Source organism: Neofelis nebulosa, chromosome 7, assembly GCF_028018385.1.
Source record: "Neofelis nebulosa isolate mNeoNeb1 chromosome 7, mNeoNeb1.pri, whole genome shotgun sequence".
Classification (NCBI taxonomy): Eukaryota; Metazoa; Chordata; class Mammalia; order Carnivora; family Felidae; genus Neofelis; species Neofelis nebulosa.
In genome coordinates, this window is record NC_080788.1 from 100,939,104 (window position 1) to 100,949,540 (window position 10,437).

General features: G+C 40.7%; 1 protein-coding gene across 1 annotated transcript in view; it reads left to right on the top strand.

The window, feature by feature from the left end:
* Positions 1-10,437, top strand: part of PTGDR (prostaglandin D2 receptor) — a 60,548-nt gene that overhangs the window by 34,924 nt on the left and 15,187 nt on the right. The gene's annotated exons all lie outside the window — the stretch shown is intronic.

A 10,437-nucleotide genomic window follows, 5' to 3' on the forward strand; every position in this document is an offset into this window, starting at 1 on the left:
GGTTTCCCAACTTTCCATATCAGCACATTTTCATCTTGTCTAACACCTACTCCAGATTCAAATTCCACAGTTTGCTCCCAAATGACCTTTATAGTTCATTTGTCCAAATGACAGCCCAACTGGGGACCGTGCTTTGCATCTGGTCATTGTGTCCCTTAAGTGTCTGAATCTAGCACAGTCCCTATCTTTTCTTTCGATGACTCTTACTTGTTGAAGAGACCCAGTTGTCCCCTCTGTGAGTTTGTCTGCTTGCCACGCTGTCCCACCATTCAACTTGTTCTTCAAGCCCTGATCTGAAAGCTAGATGGATTCAAGTTTTTATTTTAGCTAGAATATATTAATTGATATTGTACTTCATGCTGCAGTTTTATCATGTCAGAGAAAATATATTATCAATATATGTTATTACATATTTTACACATGAACATTATTATAACATATGAACTGATTGCTACCCTATCCCCTGGGTTAGGGTAAGAGTTTGAGCATTAATACCTTTGTATGCTTTGGAATAATAAAATGACATCTGTGGTATTACTTTTGTCCTTATACGAATGTCTGGTTCCCAGCAATCATACACCTAAGTGTTTTCTTAAATTTTTTAAAATGTTTTTATTTATTTTTGAAGGAGAGAGAGAAACAGCATGAGCGGGGGAGGAACAGAGAGAGAGGGAGACACAGAATTCGAAGCAGGCTCCAGGTTCTAAGCTGTCAACACAGAGCCTGATGCGGGGCTTGAACTCACGAACTGTGAGATCAAACCTGAGCTGAAGTCGGGAGCTTAACTGACTGAGCCACCCAGGTGCCCCCACCTAAGTGTTTTCATAGCAACTGAACATCTTTTTCAAAATCAATAATTTTAATAAAGGGGACAGTGATGATTTTCTGATCTTGTCATTCCTTCTACATTCTTGGCTAGCATTCTTCTGTGAAATAGAATTTTTCCTTCATCAGTTGGGGCTATTTCGTTACTCAAAAGATATATTTATTACAGGAAAAGTTGGATAACTACTTGAGTATCTTTAGTTACCAATTGTCAAAGTAAGAAGGCAATGTATAAGCCCTCTCAAATGATGACTTATGAGTTCTCTTTTAACTTTCTCTTTTTAAAATCTTTATATAAACACATGAATTTTATCAAATCCACTAAATAATTATGCTCTTTCATGTTCAATTGTTGCAACTTTGGGCAGTGGCTGGGCTCCCTATTTTGACATATTTTTTTAACTTCTGTTTTACAGATGGTATTACTTCCTCTAGGCTCTATCCTAGTCCTCACTTTATGCTTAGTATTTTTTGCCAATGTTCTTCTCTGTCATTAATTATTATTCTTATTTTTAATGTTTATTTACTTTTGAGAGAGAGAGAGACAGAGTGTGAGCAGGGGAGGAGCAGAGAGAGAGGGAGACAGAATCCAAAGAGGCTCCAGGCTCTGAGCTGTCAGCACAGAGCCCAATGCGGGGCTTGAGCTCATGAACCATGAGATCATGACCTGAGCTGAAGTCAGACTCTCAACCGAGTCACCCAGGTGCCCCATCTGTCATTAATTTAGGCAACATTCTTTATTACATAGCTGTGTTTTGACTCATATAAACAATTTTTTACCTTTGTCCACTTAACAATTCATAATCATAACATATTTCTCTCTGGCCTGCCAAATCAGTAAGTTTTTGGCCATTATCTGTATCCTTTTATTTTAAAAAAATTTTTTTAATCTTTATTCAGTTTTGAGACAGAGACAAAGTGCAAGCAGGGGAGGATCAGAGAGAGAGGGAGACACAGAATCCCAAGCAGGCTCCAGGCTCCCAGCCGTCAGCACAGAGCCCGATGTGGGGCTCGAACTCACGAACCGCAAGATCATGACCAGAGCTGAAGTCGGATGCCCAACCGACTGAGCCACCCAGGTGCCCCATCTGCATAACTTAAAAAATTGTGTTGCTGCTGTCTCTTCTCCTATTGTCTTTGTCTTCAGAGAGAGGGCAGGAGCCCGGGCAGGATGGGTTTTATATACCAAGCTGAAGAATTTAGACTTTGACCTGAGGCAGTGAGAAGACACGGAGTAGGGGAGTGTAATGATCACATGTCCTCTTCGGAATCAGGCTACAGTTTGGCGAACAGAACCGAGGTGAGCAGGACTAGGGCCTGGAAAACCAGTTAGGAAGCTTCCTAACCTTCAGTCTAACCAGATAATTAGATAACCAGATGTAAGAAAGTGCAAGTGGATATAGAAGGGGACAGATCGGAAAAGTGTCCAAACAGGCTTTGTGATTATTTACATATAGAGGTCAATGGAGAGGGAAGAGGCAAAGATGACCCCAGGTTTCTGGCTTAAGCAACTGCATGGGCAATGACGCCATTCATTGAGAGGGAGATCAATGGGCTGCAAAACCAGCTGGATGGGGAGGATGGAATGCCGCCCTTACAAACGCCAAGTTTCACCACAGCCTATTCTAATATAAGCAACCACTTTCCCAGTAAATGCACTTTCCCATTCTAGAAGGTAATTACATATTATTTCCACTTGAAAATGCCAACACTTCTTCATCCTTCTCTTTCGGACAACTTCCTTGTCCTTCTAGCTGATTCCACTGATGTACCTGCGTCTCTGTCCACACACCCTGACTTCCATCCAGCCTCAGTGGAAGAAATGTGCCTGCTCTCCTTTATGACATGCCTCTGCTTGCATCCTAAATCCTGCTTCTCTCAAGATTCTTAAGCTGTTTCACTGGCAATTGCCGATTTTCTCTTTTGTATCATCTTTTTCTCTCTCTCTACGTGTGATTTCCATCTATATAGTATCACCCATTTTAGATAGAAGACTTCTCTTGACCCCATCACCCCTCTGCTACCACTGAATTTCTCAGCACCCCTCGTAGCTCTCCAGACTCATCCAAGATGTTGTCTTCACTGCTGTTCCCCTTCTCACCTATGGTTCTCTCCCCATCCTCCCCCCACACTCCTCTTAGACCAGGTTTTTCTCCCCACAACTCCACTAAAAGTGCTCTCAGCAGAGTCACCCCTCCTGCAAAAGTCAGTTCCTGCTTCTCTGCACTCATGATATTAGACTTCTCAGCAGCACTGGTCCAGCCTACCAGGTCCTCTTTATTCATTCAACACATAATCTTTGAGTGCTTACTATATGCCAGGCACAGTTCTAATCCTTGGGACACACCAGTGAAGTAAAGGGACAAAGATCCCTTCCCTCCCTAGGAACTGGTAGTCTATCAGAGGGAGGTGCTTAACAAGAAAAACCCAATAGATAACTAAATTATGTGGTATACTGAAATCAATAAATGCTATGGAAAAGAGAAAACAAGTCAGCAGTGATCTTATGAATTTTCCTTTAAAACAATTATGACTATAACAGAACACACCCCCTGTGACAACAATATTTAATATCAAATCACAGGATATGTCAATATATCCCCACATAATGAAAATGAGTCACATTTTCTTTTCTTTTAAGGTTATTTATTTGAGAGACAGAGTGTGAGCAGGGAAGGGGCAAAGAAAGAACCCCAAGCAGTTGTCAGCACAGAGCCCTACATGGGGCTCGAACTCACAAACGGTTAAGATCATGACCTGAGCCCAAACCAAGAGTTGGCGCTTAACCAACTGAGCCACCCTGGTGCCCCATGAATCACATTTTCCTCTTATATCCTTCTTGAGTCAGTTTCTCTCTCCTACTTCTGGATTTGATGTGAGAAGACAGCAGAAAAGAAAAAGTAGAAACAAGGAAGAAGGGAGAGTGGGGAGATGGTATTTCATAGTTTGTGATACTATGTGTTGGGTACTGGGTGCAGGGATCAGAAATGGAAGTGTCCAGACCTCCAGGGCATAAGATGACTCATTTGTCACTTCTTTTTTTTTTTTTTTTTTTTTAATTAAAAAAAATTTTTTTTAACGTTTATTTTTTTATTTTTGAGATGGAGAGAGACAGAGCATGAACAGGGGAGGGGCAGAGAGAGAGGGAGACACAGAATCTGAAACAGGCTCCAGGCTCTGAGCTGTCAGCACAGAGCCTGACACGGGGCTCGAACTCACGGAGTGTGAGATCATGACCTGAGCTGAAGTCAGATGCCCAACCGACCAAGCCACCCAGGCGCCCCTGTCACTTCTTTTTAAAATTATGTCAGATTAACACTACTTTCTAGTAGTGGCAGAACTCAAAGTATGATAGCATGGTCAAGGAGTAGAATTTTCTTTGGGTAATGCTTTTGGTTTCATTTTTTATTGTTTCTAATATTAGACTGGGGAGAGAGAGAGAGTGAGAGAGAGAGAGCACAAGTGAGGGAGGGGTGGGGGGGGTGGAGAGAGAGAGAGAGAGAGAGAGAGAGAGAGAGAGAGAGAGAGAATCCCAAGCAGGCTCCACACTCAGCGTGGAACCTGATGTGGGGCTCCATTGCATGACTGTGAGATCATGACCTGAGCTGAAATCCCAAGTTGGACCCTCAGGGCACCTGAGTGGCTCAGCTGGTTAAGTGTCTGACTCTTGGTTTCAACCTAGGTCTTGATCTTACAGTTCATGCGTTCAGGCCCCGTGTTGGGCTTTGGGCTGACAGTGCAGAGCCTGCTTGGGATTCTCTGTCTCCCAGTCTCTTTGCCCCTCCCCCACCTGCTCATTTTTCTGTCTCTTTCAAAGTTAATAAATAAAAATTTTTAAAAAAGAAAGAGTTGGACCCTCAATCGATTGAGCCACTCAGGCACCCACTATTTGTTTTAATCTTAACATAAAACGATTATGTTAAAATAGTAGCTATAGTTAGTATAGAGTTCATACTAGAAGTGGCTGATGGTTTGCAAAATGGCTGCAGTCATTCCTCCTTCCCGTGTACACATTCCCCCATCAGGAGTCAGGAGATAGAGTCTACTTCCCAGCCCTTGAATCCAGGCTGGCCTTGGGACTTGGACTAATAGGACATGGTGAGATGATGCTGTGAACCTCCCAGTCTGGGCTTCACAGCTTCCACCTGCTCCCTGTTGGAACACCATGCCACCACAGGGGCCAGCTCAGGCTAGACTCTAGGAAAATGAGATAAGGCCTGCAAGCCGGGTCTTCCTACACCAGCCACTCCCCGGTCTAGCCACCAGATGGCATTAGGCACGAGAATGATGGCAGACCAGACCAGCAAAGAACCACCTAAATCCATCTAGCCCAACATTACTGACCCACTAAATCGTGACAAAATAAAATGACTGCTTTAAGCCATTAAGTTTTGGAGTGGTTTGTTACACAGAAATAAATAACTGATATAATAGGTTTTAAATATTATTTATTAAGGTGATAACATTATTCTTAAGTTGAGCATTGACCCTTTAATAGGACTGAAGATTAAGGAAGTTTAATCTTTGTGGAAAGAGATAACAGTAGAGGGGCGCCTGGGTGGCGCAGTCGGTTAAGCGTCCGACTTCAGCCAGGTCACGATCTCGCGGTCTGTGAGTTCGAGCCCCGCGTCAGGCTCTGGGCTGATGGCTCGGAGCCTGGAGCCTGTTTCCGATTCTGTGTCTCCCTCTCTCTCTGCCCCTCCCCCATTCATGCTCTGTCTCTCTCTGTCCCAAAAATAAATAAAAAACGTTGAAAAAAAAAAAATTAAAAAAAAAAAAAAAAAAAAAAAAGAGATAACAGTAGAGGGGCATCCGACTGGCTCAGTTGGTAGAGCACGCAGCCTGATCTCAGGGTCATGAGTTCAAGCCCTACATTGGGCGTAGAGATTACTTTAAAATAAAATAAAAGAGATAACAGTGGGGAGAACATACTGGAACCTATTTTTCTATGAAAAGTTCACTATATCTTGGTTTAAGTGTTTATTTTTACAGAAATAACTGTATGAGTCTCCTCATTCATTAACCATTGTAGACACCTTCCATGTCAATGAATGCAGAGGTATATTTTTAAATAGTTGTGTAATACTTCATTGAATAGATACACCTAATGTGTTTATATAACTTCCTTTTTATTAATGTTTTATTTTTGAGAGAGAGAGAGAGTGCAAGCAGGGGAGGCACAGAAAGAGATGGAGACACAGAATCTGAAGCAGGTTCCAGGCTCTGAGCTGTCAGCACAGAGCCGGATGCGGGGCTCGAACCCACAAACCACAAGATCATGACCTGAGCCAAAATCAGACGCTTAACGCTTAACTGACAGAGCCACCCAGGAGCCCCTACATAACTTCCTTTTACTTGACATTTAAGTTAGTTCCTAAAGCCAACGTATAGAAGGTAATGAAAGGAACTTCTTATATTTACAACTTTGAGTATTTAGCCTCATCTGTTTGCTCCTCCCTAAAACAAGGCTCTCTGTGACCCTTCCTATAGAATTGTTATAAAAATTAATGAAATGTGTATGAAGCCTTCAACAGTTTGGGGGATATAGGAAGCCCTTAAAAAATGGTAGTCTTTTCATTATTATTATCTGATTATAAGCTTCTTTAGGGCAGGGACTATATTAGCATCTCTCAGGACCTGGCTCTATTATAAAACAGCTGGCACCTGCTGAGTGCTTCGTATGGGCCAGGCCCTCGGTTCAACCACAGGCTTTAAAGGTGTAAGTCATATTATTATCCTCATACTACAGATGAGGAAATTGAGACGCATAGAAGTAAGATAACTTGCCTAACGACAGAACTAAAATTTGAATTCAAAGAACTCAGAAAACTCAACACCCCCCCCCCAAAAAAATAATCCAATTAAAAATGGGCACAAGACATGAACATCTTGCCAAAGAAGACATCCAGATGGCGAACAGACACATGAAAAGATGCTCAACATCACTCATCATCGGGGAGATGCAAATCAAAATAATGAGATATCACCTCACACCAGTCAGAATGACTAAAATTAACAAGCCAGGAAACAATAGTTGTTGGCGAGGATGCAGAGAAAGGGGAACCCTCTTCACTGTTGATGGGCATGCAAACTGGTGCAGCCACTCTGGAAAACAGTATGGAGGTTCCTCAAAAAGTTAAAAATAGAACTGCCCTATGATCCAGCAATCACATTACTAAATATTTATCCATAGGATACAAAAATACTAATTCAAAGATATGTGCACCCAATGTTTATAGCAACATTATCTACAATAGCCAAGTTATGGAAACAGTCCAAATGTCCATCGATTGATGAATGGATAAAGAAGATGTGGTGGGTGTGTGACACCCACAACCACACAATGGAATATTATACAGCTATAAAAAAGAATGAAATCTTGCCATTTGCCATGACATGGATGGATCTACTAGAGGGTAATAATGCTAAGTGAAACAAGTCAGAGAAAGACAAACACCATATGATATCACTCATATGTGGAATTTAAGAAACGAAACAAATGAGCAAAGCGGGGGGGGGGGGGGAGAGACCAACCAGGAAACAGACTTTTAACTATAAAGAACAAACTTATGTTTACCGGAGGGGTGGGGAATGGGTGAAATAGGTGATGGGGATTAAGGAATGCACTTGTGATGAGCACCAAGTGATGTATGGGAGTACGGAATCATATTGCACCTGAAACTAATATAACACTGTATGTTAACTGACTGAAATTTAAATAAAAACTTAAAACCAAAGCAATCTCACTCTAGAACCCCTGCTCTGAAAACTATACTGTGCTGCCTCAGTAAATATATGCCTTAATAAATTGTTGCTGAATGAATAAATAATGGATTATAGATCTCTAGAGTGCAATTTCTGGATCTCAGAGCACGCACATTTTCAAAGGCCTTTAATGCATGTTGTAATATAAGCTATTCAATATACTTTATACTTTTTAAAAAATTTTTTAATGTTGATTTATTTATTTTGAGAGACAGAGCATGAGCAGGTGAGGGGCAGAGAGAGAGGGAGACACAGAATCCCAAGCAGGCTCCAGGCTCTGAGCTGTCAGCACAGAACCTGAAGCAGGCCTCAAACCCACAAACTGTGAGATCATGACCTGAGCTGAAGTCGGACGCTTAACTGACTGAGCCACCCAAGTGCCCCTACTTTTAAGTTTTTTAAAAATACAGTGCAGAAAAATTTAGATACAATATTATCACATCCATGAAAACAAAAAATGCATAGAATAAAAAATGAAAGAAACACATCAAAATGTTAAGAGTGGTCATTTTCAAAGGATACACATTCATAGATGACTTTTTGCTTCCTTCTATTTTTTCCAAAATTTCTGTAATGAGTTGCCACGTTATACAAACAAGCTGAATAACTATAGCCTTATTCTTGTGTTATGTGTGGTTTTCTGCCCTGTAGTTGGTTTTGTCCTTGGAAGGCAACATTTCTCAGAAAAGAGAATTTTCATTACTATATTGGATTCTTTGTTCTCTATCAATCTTAGACAAGAAATAAGAATCACAGGCAATCTACCTTCCTGACATTATTGGAGTGACTCATTTGATCGAACTCCTGGAGCTAATAAGCAGCTGTGATATTTCCTGTCTAAAGACAAGAGAACTGTTGTACTCCTACATCCGTTTGTAAAGCACTTTGTATTGACCCAGGTTTTGCAAAGACTTTATCAAATTGTTTCTCAAACAATCCTATGAGGTTGTAGTAAGTCTCACCAAGCCTCGGATATACACACACCTAGGTGAATGTAAATGTTACAATTTGACATATTAACCTGTGAATTTTTTTGCCCAGTACTTGGCTGATAAGTGAGCTCTTTGCCTAGTTTTAGCAGCAGCTAGGGTGTGCTATGCTAACTGCCTCAAAGAAAGAACAATGTAACAGAACACAATGTTTGGCTTAGGACTTTTGAAAGACTGGAGTAGAGGAGACCTAGGTAGAGGAGACTTAGGTCAGAGATGAGGAAGAGTAAAGTTGTCCTACTTCTTCCCCACCTGGGTCCACAAGCTGTGAAAGAGAGAAGGGGAAGTTCAAAAGAAAAAGAGTTAGCTTAGATGTGAACACTGGAGTTTCCTAGATAATGTGGCCCTGCACCCCAGATCCCAGAGAGGTTTGAGGTATCCGAGAGCACAGAAAACCCATGCATCTCTTGATAGGTAAATGGGGCAAGCCTTGCAATGGTATGGAAAGTGTGTGAATATTTCCAGTGAGCACAAAAGTAATGATAACATGGAAAGCAGGGTGACCAGAGGTGATTAGTCTTTAAGCTCACTCTTTCAATACAAGCTGCTGTTTCAGTTCTAGAATTTCCACTCCGTTTTTTTTTTTTATAATTTCTATTTCTCCACTAAGATTCTACCTGCCCATTTATAGTTACCTTTAATTTTCTTTGAACCTATCTCAAAGTTGGTTTTTATTAATGGCGTTTTGAGGTTTTTTGGGTTGTTTTTGTTTTTGTTTTTTTGTTTTTTTGGACCCTTTGGTTGACATTTTGTTTCCACCTTTGTAAGACAGGGACTTCCTGGTGATGACAGAATTGTGTTAAGGGATGACAAAAATCTAATGTCAAAGCAGTCACTTGAAGTAGGGCAGGGTACCATCTTATTAGAATGGTGTGAAATGCGTGATTATTTCCAATCTTCAAATAAGGACAGTTGCAAAAATCCTCGTGAAAAATATAAGGATACATCTCCACTCTTCCTGATCAGCCTCAAACAACTGGCAAGATCTTAACAGTAGAACTGGAAGATAATTTAAAACATTAGCGTCTAACTCCCTTCTTTCTGCCAAGTAGAAAGGACAGTCTCCTCCAGTGATTTTTTCCTCAAAAATTTTTTCTAATGCAGCTTCCTTGCATTTCCTAATATAAAGGTAATACATATTTATAGAAAAATCAGTCAAAACAAACAGGCATGAAGAAAAAAGTACTACCCAGAGAAATTACTACTAACATTTTGCTGAACATCCTTCTAGATGCTGCTCTATGCAAATGCTTATACATATCATTTTATATGAATGAAATAATATACATGCCTTTAACTCAATATGTGGTAAAGATCATTATCAAGAACTACAGATTCATATCATCCTTTTCAGCAACTATATAATCCATTGCATAGGTATATCAAAATTTATTAAACAAGTCCCCTATGGAAGTCCTCTAGATTCTTGCAATAACGAACATTCTTTCTGCTGTGCATATATGATAACTTTGTGTATTTGTCAGATTATGTCTCCTGAGGCAGTACATTTCTTTAATATTATTTCTGGGCTGAAGCATATTCAAAATTTGTGATAATTAACAGACCATTCTCACCAAGAAGGCTGTAGCCACACTCACACTTCCACCAATAGTAAGCCCATTTCTCTCTCTCTCTCTCTCTCTCTCTGGTCATACTGCATATGTGTAATCTTTTCAAATTTCACCAATGTCAGGCAAAAAGTAACATCTAAATTGTGTTGGGTGATTTGCCAGGGAGCTCTAATGCAGTATTGAGGATGGTATCTTGCCATGTACTCCTTTCTGGCTTTAAATGGACAATGTGTGCAATATGCAGGGGTCTGTAATGTAATTGAGGTGGTCTGGCTTCCATACTCCTA